The following is a 23,348-nucleotide window of genomic DNA, read 5'->3' as shown; positions in this document are numbered from 1 at the left end:
CGATGTTTGTATATCTTTATTACCAGTTGTAATGTTTCCTCTTTAATTCTTGATTTTATTTACTTGAATCTTTTTTTTAATAGTTCAGCTAAAAGGTTGTCAGTTTTATTTATCTTTTCCAAAGACAAGCAGCTCTTAGTTTTGTTGATCTTTTCTATTGTGTTTCTGATGTTTATTTCACTTATTTCTGCTCTAGCCTTGGTTATTCCCTTCCTTCTCATAACTTTGGGCTTAGTTTGCTCTTGTTTTTCTAGTTCCTTGAGGTAATAAAAGGTCAGGTATTTTATCTGAGATCTTGCTTTTTTCTTTCCTTTCCTTTCTTTCTTTCTTTTTTTTTTGAAATCTTGCTTTTTTTTTAATGTAGGTATTTATCATTATAAACTTTTTTCTTAGAACTGCTTTTGTTGTACCCAATAAATTTTGGTCTGTTGTGTTTCCATTTACATTTATTTCAATATATTTTTTGCTTCTGTGAAATTTTTTTTTTTTTAACTCATTGGTTGTTCAGGAGTATGTTGTTTAGTTTCCACATGTTTTTAATTTTTCCACTTTTCCTCCTTTTATCGATTTCTAGTTTCATGCCATTTTGATCAGAATAGATACTTGGTATAATTTGTCTTACTATATTTGCTAAGACTTGTTTTATGACAAACATCATCTGTCCTTGAGAATGTGCCATATGTGTCTGCGAAGAATGTGTATTCTGCTGCTTTTGGAATGGTCTGTTATGTCCATTGTTCCTTTACTGATTTTCTGTCTGGATAATCCACCCATTGTTAAAAGTAGAATATTGAAATCCTCTACTATTAGTGTTCTTTCGTCATTTACTCCCTTCAGATCTGTTAGTATTTGCTTTATATATTTAGGTGCTTCATCGTTGGATACATAAATATTTATAATTACTACACCCTTTGGATGAATTGACTGACTTTTTTATCATTGTATATTAGTGTGCTATGTCTCTTGTTACAGTTTTTTTTTTTTTTTTACTTGAAGTCTCTTTTGTCTGAAATAGGTATAGCTACCCCTGTTTTCTTTTGGTTTCCATTTTCATGGAATGTCTTTTTCCATCCCTTCACTTTGAGTCTATTTGTGTCCTTAAAGCTGAAGTAAGTCTCTTGTAGGCAACATATAGTTGGTCTTCTTCTCTGATCCATTCAGCCATTCCCTGTCTTTTGATTGGAGAATTTTTTCCATTTACAGTTAAACTAATTACTGATAGGTAAGGATTTACTAATGCCGTTTGTTAATTGTTTTCTGGACTTTTTTAATTTCTTTGTTCCTTTCTTCCTGTCTCCCTTTGTGAATTGATGATTTTCCATAGTGTTATGTTTTGAATACCTCCTTTGTATTTTGTGTATCTACTCTAGGTTTTTGCTTTATGGTTACCATCAGGTTTACGTAAAATATCTTATGATGTAACAGTCTCTTTTAAGTTGATAGCAACTTACCTTTGATCACATACAAAATCTCTACCCTTTTATTTCTATTTTATGTTTTGCTATCATAATTTAGATCTTTTATATTTTGTATCCTTTAACAAAGTATTGTAGCTATAGTTGTATGTAATACTTTTCTCCTTTCACCTGTGATTAATTAATACACTATCACATTATAGTATAGTATTAGCATATTCTGAATTTGACTATATTTTCACATGTTTTCAAGTTACTAAATCCTCTCTTCCACATTTTGTGGGAAATAAAATGTGCTTCCCTTATCTTGTGAAGTGTGAATGTGAATTTCAGGAGGATTATAGGAAGCTCTTTTCTAGCACTAATTTCTTCTTCCTTTGATTTATTATTCACTCATATCTCACATCATTTAGCTATGTTCTTTTGTTACTCCACAGATCAAAGTCTTTCCAGGCTTTCACAGAACAGCAAGCACACTAGCCATTTGTGTGTAGTAAGTTTTAATAAGGATGTGGTATAATGGAAAGAGGGCTGTGTTGCTGCACTTAAAAACAGTCTTTTAGTTAAGGCTACCACTAAGAACATCTTACTAAAAGGTTTCTGTAGTCATGTAGAATAGCCTCTGTTTTACAGTCATGTTGGTAATTCTCTCCTTTTTGTTTTTTCTTTACTTTGAAAACTTCTCTCTTTTGGGGTGCCTAGGTGGCTCAGTTGGTTAAGTGTCCAACTCTTGGTTTTGTCTAGGTCATAATCTCAGGGTTATGAGATTGAGCCCTGTGATGGGCCCTGTGCTCAGTGTGGAGTCTTCTTGAGAGATTCTCTCTCCCTCCCCTTTACCCCTCCCCCCACCCTACCCCACTAGTGCTCTCTCTCTCTCTGTGTCTCTAAAATAAATAAATAAATCTTTAAAACCTTTAAAAATTTTTTAAATCTTTTAAAAACCCCCAACAATTATTGATGATACACTTGATAATGTGGTGCATTCCCATTCCTTTCTTCATCTGTCATAACGATAGATGAATATATTTGTCATTATTTTCTTATGATTCCCTAGCTTTCATCTGGTAAGCACCTTTAAGAAACCATGTTCCTGTGGTCCAACTCTGCATCAAGGCTGAAATACATGGGTTCATGCCTAGTTAGGGCCACTTAAATGGAATTTTCTCGTTTGTGACCTATGACTGGGAATGACTAAAACAAAGTTTCTTTTGTGGTTCAAATGTGCAGATCATATTAATATGGTTTATTACAAACAGATTATAAACCAAAAAAATACTATATAGATATCAAATATTGTTATATTTCTCATTCATTCTTTCATTCAGAAATATTTCATGAGTGTCTGAAATGTTACAGTAATCTTCATGATGTCCTAGATATTGAAGATATAAAGGAAAAGTCCCTATCCTCATAGGCCTTATATTTCTCATATATTTATAAGAGGGGTATTTTTTTGGTAAAATATAAGATTTTTATTTTTTTTCTTCTGTGAAAAAATATAGAATATGGAACTTATTTCTGTGGGATTCTATCTAGTTAGTAAATCTTACAGACATGAGTTAAAAGTTGATCTAACAGTTGAGACAACATCTTATTTAACATGAAAACAATAAGAATAGCCATAGGAGGCAGTATAAACAGTACATTGTTTGCAGTAGTGTGAGGAAAGAAAGAAATGATGTGTGTGTAGGGGGGAGGAAGTTAATTGTGGAGGCTTTTCTCTTTGAGATTTACCTTTTAATATATTCTTTTTAAAGACATTTCTTATATTAATGATCATAGAAATGGAGATTTCAAAGCAAGGCATTAAGGTAGAACTGAGAGCTATGAATTGCCTGATAATGATTTGGAACCGGACCTGTGAGCCAAAAAAGATAGAAACACAGTTTTCATGACTTAATATCATTCCTCCCAGATATCAGTGCCACATATATATTAGATTGGGATTTCAAAATTACAGCATGTGCTGACTTCCCAAATGATCCTAGAATGTCTTCATTCCAGTTTATAATAAAAAAGGACAGTTTATGAATAAGAAGCCAGAGAATATGATTCTCTTGACTCTTTGACAGTAAAACTGTTATCTCTCACATAAATCAGATGACAGCTTCTTCATTAGCCAGGAAATCAGTATTTAAAACCCTTTAATTATCAGGCACATGGACATGCTACCACCCTTTTATGATATCATGGCTTGTAACCATGGAGATAAGGTACACATATTTTAGTCTCCACTGCAAGAACCATTAGTTACTGGGTGGCAAATGATCACATTTAGACCTTTGTTAAGGATGGAAAAGTAAATTCTTCATGCTTTTGCTAAAGAAATACTAAATGCAAAAGAGGAAATGAAAACAAAGAAGAAAACTCTATTGCCTGTGAAAATAGGAGACAGCCACACTTCCAAATCATAATCTATGAAATACTTTTGCCAAAAGAAATGAAAGATAAATAAAGCTGAGGAAGAGCAAACACACACCCCTGCAGATAAAAGTCGGTGTGCAGAATTATCCAAGAGGTGAGGGTATAATTTGAGCTAATGATTCCTTCCTTGTAATAATAATATCTAAATGTGCATACATTTTTGTCTTTATTAATAAGTTCACTAAAATCAATCAGAAAAACAAAAAATAAATCAATGTGCATACAAGCCATAATATGTGTTGCCCTTATAAGCAAAGTAGGCAGATCAGGTTTTAAACACACACACATACACACACACACACACACATAACTGTGAGAATTGGAGTTATAGCATAATTAGATAGTGAATAAATGAAACATTACTATTAGCTCTGCGGTGGTAGACACTGAGAAGGTCAGCTGAGAAGCAAATATTCACTCTCCAGAAAGACTGTGGATATGAGGCTTCCCTGTAAACAAGGCAGCCTTCTGCTAGTTAATGGAAGACCATATCCCCAAGGTTGAACTGTTAGTGAAAATGATTTAACTTTTCTTAAACCAAAGCTTTATGTCTCATGGAATTGAGCTCCAGTTGCTCACAAGAATAACCCACCCAATAATACACTCACTCCCTGGAATAGAGCCTTATGGATCCAGTCCTTATAAAACAGCAAGAGATCTGTGCATCCCAATTCTGGGCTCACCATTCTTGGATTGAGTCAGTAGGCCTTTGTCTACTGCTTTATCCAGTGCATCTGATGTTATGTTCCAAAGTTCAGTTTTTAACTAATTCCAAAATTTCTGTAGTTTCCTGATATTAGGACCCCATCCATTAGAGAAGGTAGCTTACCTGTAGAAAAAAATCCATGAACAATATAATTTTGACAATCTAATATGGAAATAAATCTGTTTTGTTTTCTAATTGATCCTTTTATTTCATTTATCTATGATGATCATCATTTCCTCAAGATCCATATTCCCAAATCAATCTCATTATCTCTGGTTATCTACATTGAACACTGCTCTCATATTCTCCTCCTGGGACTCTTTGTTTTCTGTGGCTGCTGTGACAAATTTCCACAAACTTGGTGGCTTAAAACAACGGAATTTATTCTTTCACCGTTCTGGAGGTCAGAAGTCTGAAATCATTTTCATTGGGCTAAAATCAGGTTGTCAGGAGGGCCACACTCCCTTCATGGGCTCTAAGGAAAAATCCATTTCTTGCCTTTCCCAGTTGATGGGGATTGCTAGCATTCCTTGGCTAATAGCTGCATCACTCCAATCTCTGCCTCTGTCTTAATATACCCTTCTCCACAGTGTCTGTTAAATCTCCCTCTGCCTCCAGGGATCCATGTGATGGCATTTAGGGCCCACACAGATAATACAGGGTTATCTTCTCATCTAGAGATCCTTAACTTAATCACATCTGCAAAGACCTTTTTCTTCGGTTCTTTCTTTTTTTTTTTTCAAAATAATGTAACATTCCAAGGACTTGATACCTCTGGTGCCACCATTCAACTCACTATAGACCCCATAGATCTAAATGTTTGTTCATTGTTCAAATACCAGGCATATAGGTGGGCTTTATCTCTGCTTTAGATCTGATATGCGTGATTAATTAACCTACTCCTCTAAATTTGATCCAGTAGGGTCTTCTATTTATTCATAGAAGAACTTATGTATTATTTAAAAAGCAATCCTTCCCACCATTAACTCCTGGGAAGGTAGACTCAGAGATTTAGACGTCTTCCATCAGCCATCATTTATTTATTTGTTTGTTTGTTTGTCAGAGAGAGAGCATGCACAAGCAGGCAGAGCGGCAGGCAGAGGGAGAAGCAGGCTCCCTGCAGAGCAGGGAACTCTATGCGGGACTCAATCCCAGGACCCTGGGATCATAACCTGAACCGAAGGCAGACACTTAACCCACTGAGACCCCCATGCGTCCCCATCAGCCTGCATTTAAACCAGTTTTTTCTTGCACTTAGTGTGGACATGCTTGACTCCCTATTACTTTGTAACCTGTACTTTAAGCATTTACTTGGGTTTCTGACTCCACAAATGTCTTGGTCATGTTTCCTACCTAAAATAACTACTACTATAAAACATACTGTATAAAGCCTCATGTGTTCTCATTGATCTTCTTGGCCTTTCTTTTTCAACTCTCTCAAAATTGTATGTTGCTACTTCATGTAGTTGTATTTTAACTGTCTAAAAGGAATTTTACAATAGGTCATATCATCGATTTCCTATTTAAATCTTTAAGAGATTGACTCCTAAAGAGTTATTGGACCCAATTTCCTTTTGTGGAAATTATAGGTTGTGGATCCAATATCTTTTGGTATATATTCTTTTTAATAGGGGTTGAGTTGACCACCAAGACATGAAAGCCTTTCAATCATCCCCCTTCCTATTTTTGTCACCGATAATGTCCTACTTTGCTCTCTTACCTTTCTGAAGTTAAACTGTATTCTGAGATTAGTTCTTTATTCACATAAAATAATAATTGTGTTGCTAAATACCCTAAAAACTATTGTGCTTAGATTGATATAATTAGTATTACAGAAGCATCTGTTAAGAATGAAAATTTTCAGGTGCACCTGGGTGGCTCAGTTGGTTAAGCATCTGACTCTTGGTTTTGGCTCAGGTTATGCTCTCATGTGTTGTGAGATCAAGCCCTGCTAAGGGCTCCATACTCAGCCAGGAGTCTAACTGAATATTCCTTCCCTCTGTTCCTTTCCCAACTTGCACTCTCTCTCTCAAATAAATAAGTAAATCTTAAGAAAAAAAAAGAATGAAAATATTTAGATCTATTAAATTAGACTTACTGAGTTAGAACCTGAAATGTAATGAGATCTCCAGGTGATTTATACTTAACGTTAAAGTTTGAAAAGTATTTCCCTAACTAAACCAATTCTAATGTAATATCTAAACGTATAATTTATAAGCTTAGTAATTGTATTTTTATTTAAATTTATAATAATTTCATTCAGGTTTTTCCTCTATCTCAGCCAATTGGTAGTCACCAATTATGCCAATCTTTTAAGTCATTTCTCTTACCCCGAGGAAGGAAGAAAAGAATGGGGTAGAGTTTAGTTATTTCCTTCCTACACTCTAGGAGTTAGGAAGAAAATGATTTTGAAGGGCATCAACTTTGATATTGGATGAATAAACAAATATAAAATCTCTAGTAGGGATGCCTGAGTGGCTCAGTCAGTTAAGCGTCTGCCTTTGGCTCAGGTGGGATCCAGTCCCGCATCAGGCTCCCTGCTCAGCAGGGAGCCTGCTTCTCCCTCTGCCTGCCGCACCCCCTGCTTGTGTGTGCTCTCTCTCTCTCTCCCTGACAAATAAATAAATAAAATCTTTAAAAAAAAAAAAAAAGGAAAGAAAAATAAATAAAATCTCTAGTAGGTGAAGTCGTAATTAAAGTAATATATAGAGGGAGTGTAATATGCTAAGTGAAATAAGTGTCAGAGTAGGACAAATACCATATGATTTCACTCATATGTGGAATTTAAGAAACAAAGCTGATGAACATAGGGGAAGGAAGAAAAAATAAGATAAAAACAGAGAGGGAGGCAAACCATAAGAGACTTAACTCTAGGGAAACAAACTGAGGGTTGCTGGAGGGAGGTGGGTGGGGGATGGGGTAATTGGGTGATGGGTATTAAGGAGGGTACTTGATGTAATGAGTATTGGGTGTTACATGCAACTGATGTATCACTAAACTACCCTTGAAACTAATGATACACTTTACGTTAACTAACTTGAATATAAATAAAATCTAAAAATATTAAGAAAAAAAATTGGTTTTTGTTTGGAGTTCTGAGAGAGTCTATATAAGTCAATTTGGGGAGAATTGCCATCTCTGTTTTGTGTATTCTAAGTCATTAAATGTAAAATGGTACACCTCCTCATTTATTTAGGAGTTTTTCAGTGCTTTGCAAGAAAGATTATAGTTTTATCTATACGGGTCTTATACATGTTTTATACATATGTTAAAAAGAACTTTTACAGTTATTTTTGTATAAATAGTAATCTTTTCATTACAATTTCTCAGTGTTTATTGATGAAGTTTGACATTGAAATGATTTTACCATATTGATTTTGTATTTTAAGCTATTATGATTATTGAATTTATTTCTCCCAGTTTGTTTTGTGTTTTCTACTTGTCCTGCTGTATGTTTCTTCTGTACTTTCTTGTCTTCCTTTGTGTTGATTGCCTTTTTAAATTCCATTTTCCTTTACTAACCTCATATTTTACATTCTTATTCTTTAATAGCTACCATAAGAATTTAAAGGATATGCTTAAGGGTTTAATGTCTAAAATTAAATAATAACTTTATCTCCCAACTGAAGACTTCAGGGATCTTAGAACACTTTTATTCCAGAACCCTTTGCCTATTTACATGCTGTATTGTTGTCATTTATTTTAGCTCCAACTTTGTTTTTCTCTTAAGGTATTTTATGTTTTATGTTATATATAGACACCAGTCTATATATTTATCTATATAGGAATGGACTGCATGTTTGTGTTTCTCCAAACTTCATATGTTGACATACTAACCCCCACTGGAGTAAGTACTATTAGGAGGTGGGGCATATAGGAGGTAACTGGATCATTAGAGTGGAATTCCTATGATGGGATTAGTGCCCCTTTTAAGTAGAGACACAGAAAGCTTGTTTCCTTTCTCTACATCCTTTGTCATATGAGGAAACAATGAGTAAATAACCATCTGTAAACCAGGAGGTACACCCTCACCAGACACCAGATCTGGTGACACCTTGACCTTGAACTTCCCAGCCTCCAGAACTGAGAAATAAATGTTTGCTGTTGAAGCCACACACGCGATGGTAATTTTTTATAGTAGCCTGAGCTGACTGAGACACTTTAACCATTTTCTCAACTCTCCTTTCTTCTTATAGAACAGACCTTCCCTCTAAGAATCCCTTTTCTTTTGCCAGAAATTTTCTTTAAATTGTCTTTTAATGAGGATTCCCGAGTGGAACACAATTTTTTTTTGTTGAAAATATCTTTTTTTCCCACTGGGAATATTGAGTCTTATTTTTGTTGAATATAGAATTTGAAGTTGACAGATATTTCTTTCAGCACATTGAAGATGGCATTCCGCTGATATTCAGCTTCCATTTGTTACTTAGAAGTAATTTATCCTTGGGGCACCTGAATGGCTCAGTCAGTTAAGTGTCTGACTCATCTGACTGATGATTTCAGCTGAGGTCCTGGGAGGGAGCCCCCAAGTCAGGCTCCATGCTCAGTGGGGAGTCTGCTTGGGATTCTCTCTCTCTCTCTCTCCCTCTGTCCCTGCCCCCCTCACGTCTGTGCTCTTTCTCTCAAATATTTTAAAAAACAACTGAAAAAATGAAAGTAATTTCTCCTTTATCTATAGCTATATTTTATATCTTATCTTTATGTAGATCTATTTTTATCTTTCTACTTTTACATAACCGGTCTTCTTAGTTCTGTAGATTCAGAAGAATCCTCAACCATTATTTCTTCACTATTGGCTCTGCTCTGTTTTCTCTCTGTTCTCTCAATTCCCTCTGTAACTGTTTCCAGTTCATACTCACTGACAAACATTCTCTCCTTGACCAAACTCTAGTCAGGCTCCTCTGAACTCTTTTTCAACTAGGTCACATCTGAGGGCATGTCCTCAAGAGCCCAGTTTTAGCAAGAATCCTGCTAAGTCTGTTTAGCCAGAATTCCCACCTACAATATCTGATAACCCTTAATATCTGACCAAATTCCTCATCTCCTGTTATCTCCCAGATGATGTCTGATGATCCTGCTTGCCTTCATCTAGAATCCTATTAGATCAGTTTTGCCAGAATTCTTTCTTATCCCCAGTGTTTTCTCTTAATAATGTTCTACATACCATATACTCTGCTCTTTGGCTATAAATTCCCACTTTTCCATGTTGTATTTAGAGTTGAGCACATTCTCTCTCCCCTATGGAAAACCCCATTGCAGTAGTTCCTCTACCTATTGTGATAGTTCTGAATAAAGTCTGCCTTCCCATTTCATTAAGGTCACAATAAGTTTTCTTTAATACCATCTATGTAGGGCAAATTTTGGTAGGAATATATGTGATGAACAGTTTATGGTTATAAATTCTGAAAAGATATTTTTTCCCCCTCCTACACTCAATGCCAGAGTTTGAAACAGGCAATTTTCCTTAAGGGGAAATTAAAGTTTACTATTAGACTATAGGTATGGCCCTTAAAGATCTCATTTTGTGGTGGTGATCCTTTACTAGACATCTCAGTTTGGGTAGGCCCTGGGGCTTGGTTTCCTAACCACTGAATTCTGAAATGCTTCAAAATTAAAGCTCAAATTAACTCATTTTGGTAAATGTCTTTAAGGGTAAAAAAAAAAAAAAGTCAGCTTTCATGTTCCATTTACCTTTTATCAGCATCTGCTTATTGCTTACTTTTTTGATAGTTCTTGGATGCATTTAAGATGATTATAAAATAAATATATACATTATTTTGCGTTTTTAGTTACATACAATGATCACGTCTGTCCAGAGAAAATGCCATACTGTTAGACAAGCATAAGAATATCTTACCTCAGTGAAAGAAAATTGTTTTATTTTTTTGAGTCTTTGAGTAAGAGAGGGTATATCTGTAGGTTTTACCTGAAACATCAAATATGTGACTCCACATAGGTAATCTTTTATATAAATACAATTACATGTGGCTTGACTACTCACATATGTAAGTAGACCTTTGCTTTTGCATCTTATACTTTGCTCTTTTCAGTATTTTGTGTATTTTATTGCTTTTAATCAACTCCATCCAAATGAAAGGGAAATAAGTACTTAAGTAGAGACACAGAAAGCTTGTTTCCTTTCTCTACATCCTTTGTCATGTGAGGAAACAATGAGTAATTGTTTCAAATAGTAGCAGTTATCAGCCCAAATTCTAGAGTCTTGATTTTTCTACTTAATAGCTGTGAGATCTTGGGAAGTTATTTAATCTCTATATGCCTCACTTTCTTCATTTGTAGGAAGGAAATAATGATATCTAAGACATACGGTTATTCTGAGGATTAAATGGGTTAATATGGTTAATGTGTTCACAGAATGCCTTGCAAATAGTAAGTAGTTTGTAAATATCTAATATCATTATTATTTAAAAAAAGCATTTAAACCCCCAAACATGATTTTTCAGTCCTTAGGACTTGAAAGGAAAAATATAAAATAGTAACTTAAACTTTAGACTTTTTTATTCATGGCTTTTCTTCCCAGTAACAAACACAATCAAAGGTTAGCTTTTAGAAACTATTGTATTTGTTTTTAGATTCTTTCCTGGTTACTAACATAAAGAGGCAACGTGTTTTGGTATTCAAGGTGCTATTGGTGCTTATTTCATTATGGGACTTCCAAATGTGGAGGTTACTTTCAGAACATCCCTGACAATTACTCAAAAAGCCTCAAATTTGCCATAACACTTAAAGAAAAGAGAATAACTCTGCTTTTAAGGCAGCCCGCCCTGTTGTTATTGGATAGCTGTAATTTTTATAAAGTTCTGCTTCCTCCTGTATCAAAAACAACTCCCCTCTAATTTGATGCATTGTATTTTGTTCTGCCACCTAAATGATGTATCTACTCCATCTTCCTGTCAAAATGGAAACTACTACTTCCTTTACAAATAAATGAATTGAGTATTTTAAAAGCTTGTTGGGGAAAGTATTTGAAATGTTAGCTCTCCTTCTATCATTTTCTTTTTAAATAAATCCTTTAATTTATTCCTCCCTATCTTCTCTCCTTCTCTCTTTTCCTTATTCCCATCACAGCCTTAAGAAAATATATATCATATGCCTTCAAACCTTTCCTTGCTTCCAGTTTTCCACAAACTTAACCTTTATGAAATGGTTTCACAACTATTTACCATTCTGACCATTTCTTTCATCACTTCAGTTTTCCAATTACTATCTTTAAAATGTAGCTTGGAGTACTGAAGAAAGTGCTCATCTCATTTCCTCCATTGCCCTAGCTACCATGGTGCTGATAACCTTCACTTAGTTTTTATGTACCAAATCCAAGTTGGCTCACAATGAGCTTGAGGTCCTTCAAAATCCTCCAAGGGCTTTCTACATTCATTGCTTTAATTAATGATTCCAATATTCAAATTGCAGTTGTATGCTTGAACATTTAGCCTAAAACCAGCATTTTGTATTTATTCCTCTTTAATTATATCTTATTACTTTTGTCCATAATTTCAACCTGTCAAGATGTTTCTTTCTTGATTTGACAGTTCTTCCATTATGTGCCAATGGAAATTTGAAAAATCCGTCTTCCATTGTTTTAACCAAGTTATTGAGAACATTTTTCACATATCCTTTCACCTATCCTTTTAGCAACCCCTTCAGATACCAACCTATTGATAAACATTTCCATTCATTTATTGAACCGATTATGTCTCCCCAAACTCTATTACTATGTAAAAACATTTTCTGTGCTTTCAATAAAGATGTATTAAAAGACTTTATTAAATGCCAGGCAAAATTTAAAATTTATTACATACGTGCTGTTCATCTGATCTGCCAATCTGGAAACTATCCTCAAAAAACAAACTATTTTAATTTTCCATGACATCCTAAGTCAATTCATTCTTATTCCTAGAAACTGTGTCTTTATTTAAATGTTCATGAGCCATCTGTACAAAAATCTTTTCTAGAATTTTGCCAAAGTATATTTTAAATGTATTTAACTGTAGCTTATAAAATTCCTTTTTCCATGTCTGAAAATCTGGAACAACATGTGCTAGTGTTTAGATATCTGGCAGATCTCCTGTAGTCAGTGGATTCCTAAACTTACTGAAAAGGTTTTATGTTCTCTTCACATCTGATGAATTTATTTTCTCAATACCCTGTAACTTAATTCCTCTGAATACAGGTGCTTTGAATTCATTTAGAAAGACGGACTACTTCACTGTCTTACTTGGTATCTCCTGTTTTAATCACTTTACAATGTTTGTAATATCTGTCCCACTCCTCCCAATTTGAAGATAATTCTGGTAGATGGAGAAGATAGAAGCAAACACAGCTTGTGTAATATTACTTCTTTTTTCTCATCTGTCATTACTTTATGAAAAATGGAGTTGATTCCTTTTTTATTTTATTTATATGTATATATATATATTTTAAAGAATTTATTTATTTGACAGAGAGACACAGCAAGAGAGGGAATATGCAGGGGGTGTGGGTGAGGGAGAAGCAGCTTCCTGCCGAGCAGGGAGCTGGATGTGGGGCTGGATCCCAGGACCCTGGGATCATGACCTGAGCCGATGGCAGACACTTAACGACTGAGCCACCCAGGCGCACCAGTATTTTATTCATATATTTTAAAATTGTTTTTAGTCTTCTTAATTTTCATTATTTTTAAGCTTTAATATTACTTTATGGCTATTGTTCTAATGAATTGCAGCCTTTAATATTAGTGATGCTCTTTGATCATGTACCCTCTATTTCCTAGTTCTTTCGCAGTTTTCTTATCTGGGCTTTTTTTTTAATTGGCTGCTTCTTGTCCTCGTCTAAATTTTTATAAAACTTTATTTGAAGACTTTACCATCTTTGGTCACCATACACCTTGGAGTTTCTTGCTGGGAAACAAAACATAACTTTTCTCATATTAAAAAATTAATCTGATTTCTTAAAGCCTGGTGTGCATGTATCTATCTGAATGTGTTAATTACTCAGTTCCTGTATTATTAGAATAATCAAAATTCTATTTTCATTTTTTCTCAAACTTTCTATTACTTCTGTATTACTAGCCATTTCTTCTTTAACTCAAACGAATTAAGATTAACAATAACCTTTGCTCCTTATTCTAACTTCTGTGACCACTTTTGGCAGATGACTACCATTAGTTGTTTAGATAGTTGGTATTTTTTAAAATCACTTATTTATTTGGCTGCTATAATCACCCATATTCTCTTATGTATCTAGAATATCTGTAGCATATTTAGTCCCCCTGAAATACTGTTGCTTTCTTCCTCGTATCAATTTGCCTGTAGGCTGTCAGCCTCCACCTCTACTCCCATCCCATAAGTCTTGAATTTTTATACAGATAAATGGAATTATTTTTTACCTCTAAATGCCAATTTATTTCTGGTTCTCATATTAAGGCCATAAATAATGCTACAGAAGTCTCATATTTACTCATGAGAACAAATGAATTTTGTTATTTTAAAGCCAAGCTTTTTCCATCATCTACATTGTATACAATAAAACATACATATATGAACTCCTATATCTGTGACATATGTTTTGTATATATATGTATTGTGTATTGGGTGTGTACATGTATGACATGAACACACATATGTACTGTTCCTGACCACCATCTTTAGTTTCCCTCTGGCGATTACTGAAATATTTTCCACAACTTTTTTCTTCATTTTTACAATACAATTTGACCTACCTACTATATGGTTGTCTAGTGTAATTTAGGATTGTAGCCTTCTCTTGGTTTCAAAGTTCACTTTAATGCTTTGATAAATTTATTCTTTTGCCTACCAAAAATGTTCATACTAATTTCCTAAAGAGCACCTTGCTTCTTGGTGATAGACCACCATTTAACATTCTAGCCATCATCTATGAAATAATCTTTTCTACAGTGTCAAATATTTTAAATTTTAAATTAAACATTTTAAGAATTATTAATTCAGCAAACATGTAATAGGTTCTGGGGATGAAATGATCGCAACACTAACAGCATTCTTTTCCTGATGGAGCTCACACTCCTGTGAGGGAGATAGCTAGCAAATGACTATACACATAAAACAGTTATAGAATGTGACCAGAGCTTTAATGGAAATATGCAAGGCGATGTGAAAGGGAGTGACTGAGAAAGGGGAGACTATGTTAGATATGTGCCTGCCAGAATAGATGTCAAGTCGAAGAAAAGATAAAAGCAAAATTAACATTTTTGTTCTACTCTGTTTCCGTTCAGTGCTTTTAAGAGATAGAGTTATATTTGTCTCCACACGAGTCAGCTGAAGTCACTGGATTTGAAAATTATAGGAGGGATTTTGAATACATTAATATTCAAGGGTGAGATGAGCTAAGGCCTGGGGTCAACTTGATTCTGGACATGCTGATTTGTGTGTTCAACTTGGCTCTGGGCATAGGTGTCTGTGAGAGATGGCCTTGCTGTTTTGGGGAGGCATGGGGTTCTGCCTTGCCTTGGACTTGACTCTTTTCTACTCTTATGCTGTACTGAAGTGATGGGGACTGGGCTCAATTGCAAACAAGTCTCTTTTTTTTTTTCCCCAAGTAGGCTCCATGCCCAGTGTGGAGCCCATCATGGGTCTTGAACTCACAATCCCAATATCAAGACCTGAGCTGAGATCAAGAGTTGGATGCTAAAAAAAAAAAAAAAAAAGAGTTGGATGCTTAACTGACTGAGCCACCCAGGGACCCCACAAATAAATAATTTTTGTTGTTAAAAAAACCCCAAAACCCTGAAGACAACAACCACCATTGTTAGATCTCTGTCTTCTTCCATATCTGCATTAGACCCTCACTAACAATGGAAACCCTCCTTTTCTCCATGGGGCAGTTAAAAGGGTCCAACCATTTTTGCATGGGAGTGTTTGTTCATCTTAAGGTTATACTGGATATTTGTTGTTGTTATTTCCTCTGAATATCCAGCTTTATTGTTCTGTTCAGTGGGTAAAAATATAGCTCAAATAGTTTTTTTTTCCTCTTCCTTTTTCTTCATTGTGTTATTTCATTCAGCAACCTCTTGACACTGGTTTTGCTTTTCTTCTATATTCTTAGATTTTTTCTTTTTGTATAATCTCTTCCATCTTGCCTAGTAAAACTCTTTATCTCTGTTAAAAATTAAAGGATGGATAGGTATTCCTCAAGATCAGTAATTATATTCACAGGTATAGTGATTCTCATCCCAGTCCAGTCTGGAAGGCTTACAAAGGAACGTCTGCTCCTGTGCTTCTATGTATTCCAGTCCTCCAGAAAACCACTGAATGACTGACCCAGTGCTAAAATGGTCATTCAATTCCAAGTCAAGTGGTCTTTTCAACATACAACAGGATGAAGTAGAGATTTGGTTAAGTTTCTGGTTTAGCAGAGTGTGTACTGACACTTGGTGTTTGAGATACCCAAACCCACTTGGAGTTCTTATTTATTAGCTTGTAGAGACATTGATTAAATAAAATGGGTGATTTCCACACTTTATTAATTTTGCGCAACATGGGAAAAAGGCATAAAAAAGGAATAATACATAATAATTAAAAGAATAAAGTCGAGCATCTGATGAAAGTTTTTGAAATTATGGTCAATAAATTATGTCAGTGTTTGAGTTCGAGCAGTTAAAATGATTATAACTTATTAATTAAAATGATTAAAACTTATTAACTAGTGAAAATTATTAAAAGCCTTAATTATCTTGCTTAAGTTATCAACTTCTTTATATTTTTATTTTTACACAGCATATTTGTTAAATATTTCTGGAAGTAGGTGTGTCATGTGGAACTGTGCATATCAAACCCAAAGCCACAGTGATTTTTCCTAATTTATCAATATTATAGAGAATTCTTTCAAAACTGAACTCTTTTATATTTTAGTAATGAAATATGAAGTTTTCTATATCCTGAGATGACCATTTATCCCCCATAATAAACACTGGGTAAATTTATCTTTTTATGGTTCTGGAGATTAGGTATAAAATCTTGATGGCTATGGTATATTTTTGCTATAATGTATATTATTTTCTGAGTTTATGTTTCTACCTTATTTTTAGGGAATTTTAATTGTAAATACAATATTCAGTGAAATAATAAAAGATGTTGTTTACTCTTGACAGATTAATAATATGAAGTTTAATGTTTCCCACTATGAACATAGGAAAAACTAAATTTAATTGACACATTAAAATTGTATTTTGAAAATTAGCTAATTACTTTTGCCTAGAGCTTTCCCATCTTTTTAGAAAATCAGGCATTATGACAGGCAAAAATATGCGTGAAGCAAATTGATTTACCGTTTATTTTATGTGCTATCATCTCTTCAAATTCCCCTATTTTAGAATAGCAAAACAGCACATCAGAGTGACTAGTGTTCAAACTAGCTGCATGTCAGGATACTTACTGGAAAAGACAGGATGACTAAAAAGTCTTCTGTCATTTTGGAAGGCACAATATTCAGGCAGTGTTTTATAGGTCACTATTTGCAAGTATGTAAAAGCAGCTTTTTTGAACTCTCTCTATTTTCCTTGTTCTGCCTTATTCAGCTAAATTCTACCAGAAAGAACATGGTTCCTATGAGTCTAAAAGTACAAAAGCATTAGGATCACTGGGCCAGTAGGCACACTGAAATTTGAAGTTTCTTCTTGAGTACGGACAGTTTTCTCAATATTGAATCAAATGCCACTAAACAACCACATGTTGTTTGTGGGATGTGAAAAGCTCTATGATGTTTTATTATTGTATAACAAATTAATGATACATATCCATTAAGAAAATTAGAAAATATACTGTAAGCAAAATGAAAAAATAAAACATTCATACTACTACCCACCAGAGATATCATTTGGATGTATATTCTTTTTCTATGTTTTAAAATAAAATTTTGAGTTTTTATCTTAACCTGTTTTTTTTTCTTTATTCTCATTCTCTCTCCTCTTTCTTCTTCACAACAAATGAAGTGCTCCTCCTTGTACAAAGGTATCTTTCTAAAAAGCATTTGAATGCAGGTAAAAAAATGATATTTAGTGGCCAGTGATAAAATCTAAAACTTTTTTTTAAAGTACATAATTATGACAACACTTACTGAAAATGTATTTAAGAATTACTCTTCAGAGGGGTTCCTGGGTGGCTCAGTTGGTTAAGTGACTGACTTCGGTGCAGGTCATGATCTCAAGGTCCAGTCCCCGGATTAAGCCCCATGTCAGGCTCCCTGCTCAGCAGGGGAGTCTGCTTCCTCCCTCCCCCTGCTCATGCTCTCTCTCTCTCTCTCTCTCTCTCGCTCTGTCTCTTCCAAATAAATAAATAAAATCTTAAAAAAAAAATTACTCTTCAGAAAATTCCTAGAAATAGGAGCCAATGAAAAGTTCAAGCTTGCAGCTTACTCTCTATTTATATTTGATTCAGTAACTTTAGGAACGCTTTCTAAAATTAATTGATTTAACACTTTAACTCTTCAAGTCCATCAAAATGATGATGCAGTGATGGTAACGGATCGTTCTCAGTTCTACCAGGCATGATATATAAATATATGGTATGTTTATTTTACTTATACAAAATAAATGTATTCCTTTATAATATAATAGTATGGGGCCTTTTGTTGCTCAGTTAGAACACAAAATATTTTTGACCCAGAAGGCAAAATAGCCAATAAGCATAATCTGTACTCTGCTGACCAAATTGCTTCATGAATATTCATTTGATTTCCTCAAGTGTCAGAAAACTTGATGAGTTATTAGAATTATGAAAAAGGGAACACATCTGTGCAATTATGAACTAGATTTTAAAATAGAACATTATCTCCACCCCACAAACCTTTTCACATCCCTTCCCAGTCACTAATAACCCTTCTCCATACCTTAGTCATATTCTGGTATTCTGACATCCAACACCAAAGATTAGTCCTGAACTTTATGTCAATAAAATCATACATTATGTACTTCTTAAATCTTACTTCTTTTGCTCATATTGTATGTGTGAGTTTTTTCTACATTGCTCCCAAGTGGAAGTAGTGTATTCATTTTTGTCGCTGGATCATATTCCATCATGTGAATCTATCACAAATTATTCATTCAAGTATGAGTAATGCTGCTGTGAACATTCTGGTTTATGTCTTTTTTTACCCACACATGTACCCATTTCTTTTGGCTGTTTGCTTGTGAGTCAAATTGTTGGCTTATAGGTTACATTATATACTCAACTTTAGATTCTGCCAAATAGAATTAATGGCTTAATTAACTGTACTAATTTATGCGTCCAACAGCAGTGTAGGAAGGTCTCATTTTCTTGGCATGTTTACTAATTTTGTCAGTATTTTTAAATTATAGCCATCATGGTAGGGGTAAAACGGTATTTCATTTGGATTTTAACTGTCATTCCAGATGACTAACAGGGTTGAGCACTCTTTCATATGTTTATTGGCCGTTTTGTCATTTTCTTTTGCAAAGTGCTTCTTCATATATTTTCTTATTCTTCTGTTGGATTGTCTTCCCTTTTTTAAAAAATATTTATTTGTTTGACAGAGAGAGAGAGAGAGCACAAGCAAGGGGAGCAGCAGGCAGAGGTAGAGGGAGAAGCAGGCTCCCCACTGAGCAGGAAGCCCATTGTGGGGCTCCATCCCAGGACCCTGGATCGTGACCTGAGCCAAAGGCAGACGCTTAACTGACCAAATCACCCAGGCACCCCTGGGTTGTCTTCCTTTTTTTTCCATACTGATCTGTAAGAGTTGTTTATATGGTTGGATGAAAGATTATTGTGGGTTGTATGTTTTGCAGATATCTTCTCTCATCATGCAGCTTGGCATTTCACTTTCTTTAGGGTGGCTTTTGATGAGTAGATGTCCCTAATTTTAATGTAGTTGAGTTTATCAATCATGATTGTTGTCTGTTTTATGCTTTCTGTGACCTATTTTAGAAATTTTTAGTTATGTAAAAATCAGTAAGATATTTGTATGTGTTATTTCCTAGATGAAACATTGTTTTATCTTTCATAATGAGGTTTATAATTCCCTTGCAGTTGACCTTTATTTATAACACAAGGAATGGGTAATGTTTAGTTTTTCTTTCTGTTTGGATATCCAGTTGACCTGGGCTTTTTTTGCTCCACTGCTCTGCTCTGCATAGCCACCTTTACCATAACTCAAATATTTATAAATATGTTAATCACCAGAATCTGTTCTGTTCCATTGGATGCTTTAACCATCCTTATAATAAATAATGTGGCTTTACTATAAGAGTTGCTATTTAATAGCATACATCTCTAATTTTGTTCTCCTTCAAGACTGCTATGTTTAGCTCTTGGTATTTTCATATACATTTTAGAAACTGCATGTTACTTTTTTTAATGCAGTGGCATTAAATCTATTTATCAGTTTGGAGGGATTTTACAGTCTTGAATCTTTTATTCCCTGAACAAAATAATCTATCAGGTAAAGGCCAAAAATACCACTTTTGTTAATTTTCTAGGTAATCATATTCTTTTCCACTGAATACTAAAAGTTATCTTATCAGAGACATTTGTCCTGATAGTCAAGATTGAAAATAGGGGATGCTAGAACTAAGTATCTTCAGCCTTTTCTGTTCAATATAATTATGTTCTTTTTTTTTTTTAAAGATTTTATTTATTTATTTATTTGACAGAGAGAGCGAGAGAGCACAAGCAGGGGGAGCAGTAGAAGGAGAGGGAAAAGCAAGCAGGCTTCCTGCCGAGCAAGGAGCCCGATGTGGGGCCTGATCCCAGGACCCCGGGATCATGCACCGAGCCGAAGGCAGATGCCTAACCATCTGAGCCACCCAGGTGCCCCCAATATAATTATGTTCTTAAGCAAACTTACAAAAGCAAACATCAAATTACAAAATCTGTCATTTCAGTCAGTTAAAGGCAAGATTTTTATACTTGGAAGAACACAGTTATTTTCCCTGTATAAGTTTCAAATGTTAAAGGTATTTGTATAGATCAAAATATTTAGCTGTAAAAAGCAAAAATTACTATTAGGTAATCTGTTGTCTGATTATACAAAGCTTTTGCTCAAAAATTATGGAATCTATTTTTCTACCACCATAAACAATATTATTGGCAGAGTGTTTTATCAACTTTGTTATTCATTGAAAGGATAAATACAAAGCCAGTCATACAAAGCAGCTTTGTGGCAAATGTAACATTTTCCTGAACATACTGTTAGTCCCTGATCTTGAAGTGTTGTTTCATTCATATATTCAACAAATATTTACTGAACACTTACACAAATCCAAGCAGTATGTCGTATGATGAAAACATGGTTGCTGCTTTATAGTTTGGCTGAGAAGTTCATAAAATTTGGTACATAGGGGCGCCTGGGTGGCTCAGTCGGTTGGGCAAAAAAAAAAAAAAAAAATTAGTACATAAAATTTATGAGAAGTAAATAAAATTTAGTACATAAAGTACATAAAATTTAGTACATAAAATTTATGTACAAGAATTTTATATACATAAAAAACCCCAAATAAGTTCTTTGATTAAGTCACCTCACATTGGTCTCTCTCCATTTATGATTGTTCATACTACTTTACACAATGCCTCTCATTTCAGTTTTCAAAGTATTCTCCACCATCATCTCTGAAATAACTGTGTTCAGTGAATCCACTTATAAGCACCCTCTTTGCTAGGTTCCATTTCCACATATCCACATCTTATTGGTCATCTCTGCCTAGAAGCTACATAGTGACATTAAGCTCAATAAATGCCAGAACAAACTTACTACTATATTTACAATTAGCTCTGCTCACATCCTATAATCTCAGTGTTGGTGCTTAAGACCATATTCTAGATTACTCTACAAACCAGAAATTTGGGATTAAACCCGGAGTCTCCTCATTCTCTCATTTTGATCCTGCCACTCTGTTTAAGTCTTCATTGTTGCTTCTCTTTGTTACTGAATAATTTTATATGCATAGACAAAAGTTGGCACAAGAACTAGTGTTAATCCTGACACTATTTTTTAGCTTCTGGTCCCCATTCCTTCCAGAATCCAGCCTGCATTTTTATTCATGGACATTGGATACTTTCTAGATCCCTATCATCAATTCTTCCTTGTTAAGGTGGATAACTTCCTGTTATTTAAAACCAAATGATGCTACCTACTCCATGTTCCAAATATAATGATCTATAGTCATTCTGTATGACCTCTGTTTTTATACCAATGCTTATAACACCTATGAAAGAGTTGCATTTTCTTTTTCCATGTTTCTCTATTCCTAGTAAAATTTTGCTAAGATTCTTGAAGACAGGATTTAAGTATGTGTCTCCTTGCCCTTGCCACAGGCCTCAGTTAAATTTTTGTTTAATGAATGAGTGGATGAATATTTAAATGAGTCATTCATTTGAGTTATTTTTTTCTAGAAGACTTCTTGACCTTGCCAGTAAGTTTTCATATATATACTTTGAACAGATAATAGGCATTATCTGTGTTCATCATCACATAGTATCTTGAAACATATTTTACTATATTGCCTTTTAACTCTGTTTTTCCACTAATTCTTCTGAAACCAATATGAATGCAAACTGTTTCCATCTTGAAAGTGATCAAACAAGGGAAATATACAGTATTTATGAAATAATTCTTAGATGATTAGATAAGAGTCATAGAAGTGAAAACTACATAACCATATACTCATAGTTAATCATTTTATAAATACTGACAGTGGGTTTTAGAAAGCTTGTGTCAGTTCAAGAAAATACAGCTAGTTTATAGAATTGAGCCAAGATGAATAATCAGAATGAAGGCAAAACATAGGCTTTCTTTATAATATTATTTTTAATATCACTAGCTATGCTTGACATCCTAACTTGTACTTCATATAACTTTTGTGCGATATAATAACTCGTGGCTTGTTAGGAAAGAAACATGAAGTTAAGGTGCTGTCGTTCTGGGGAACAAGGGAAATGGTGAATAGGGCCAACAGTGAGTTGTCTAAAACTAACACAAAAGAAGAGGACGAAAAGGAAATTGAAGTTTATGGAGGGAGGAAAACAGAAAACCAATGTAGAAGGCTAACAAATTAAAGCCAAGGAAAATTTTATTTATGAAATGGATTAAAAACTCCAAGTAAGGGGGCGGAGCAAGATGGCGGAGGAGTAGGAGACCTGGATTTCGTCTCCTCTCAGGAATTCAGCTGGATAGGGATCAAACCATTCTGAACACCTACAAACTTAACAGGAGATCGAAGAAAAGAAGAGCAACAACTCTCATCAGCAAAGCGACCACTTTCTGGAAGGTAGGACGTGCGGAGAAGTGAATCCGAGGCGATATTCGGGAGGATAGGTGGTGGGGGAGGGGCCTCCGTCGGCCGCTTCTGGCAAGTGATAGAACCACGGAGCACACAATCGGAACTTTACAAAGTCTGTTCCGCTGAAGGACGTCACTCTGGTGCCTAAGCGGGGGGGTGAAACCCTCCGGGACAGTGTGGTCTCAGGACCCTCGGGGTCACAGAAAGACCGGGGGTGCCTGAGTGTGGCAGAGCTCCCAGGTAACGGAGCAGGGAAGCCGGCTGCAGAGGCGGAGCCCAGGCGCGGGCTCTCAGCTCGGGGTTGCCATAAACCGTGATCCGTGGCCCAGTCGGGGCCCTGCTCCTCCAGCAGGGACCCAACAAGCGGCAGATCCGGGGAGACTCCCCTTCCTCCCCCGGGAGGAGCTGCGCGGGAGTGCACCGCAGGGATCTGCTGGGTTTGGAGACTCCACACGGGGTCGGGTGCCAGAGAGAGAAACGCGCGGTCACAGGCCGGGCGAGCACGGAGTGCGGCCGGAGACCGGGGAGACGGGAGTGACTG

The sequence above is a fragment of the Leptonychotes weddellii genome, chromosome 7 (assembly GCF_054177405.1).
Source record: "Leptonychotes weddellii isolate Sample4059 chromosome 7, ASM5417740v2, whole genome shotgun sequence".
NCBI classification, from domain to species: Eukaryota; Metazoa; Chordata; class Mammalia; order Carnivora; family Phocidae; genus Leptonychotes; species Leptonychotes weddellii.
This window is presented reverse-complemented; position numbering follows the sequence as displayed.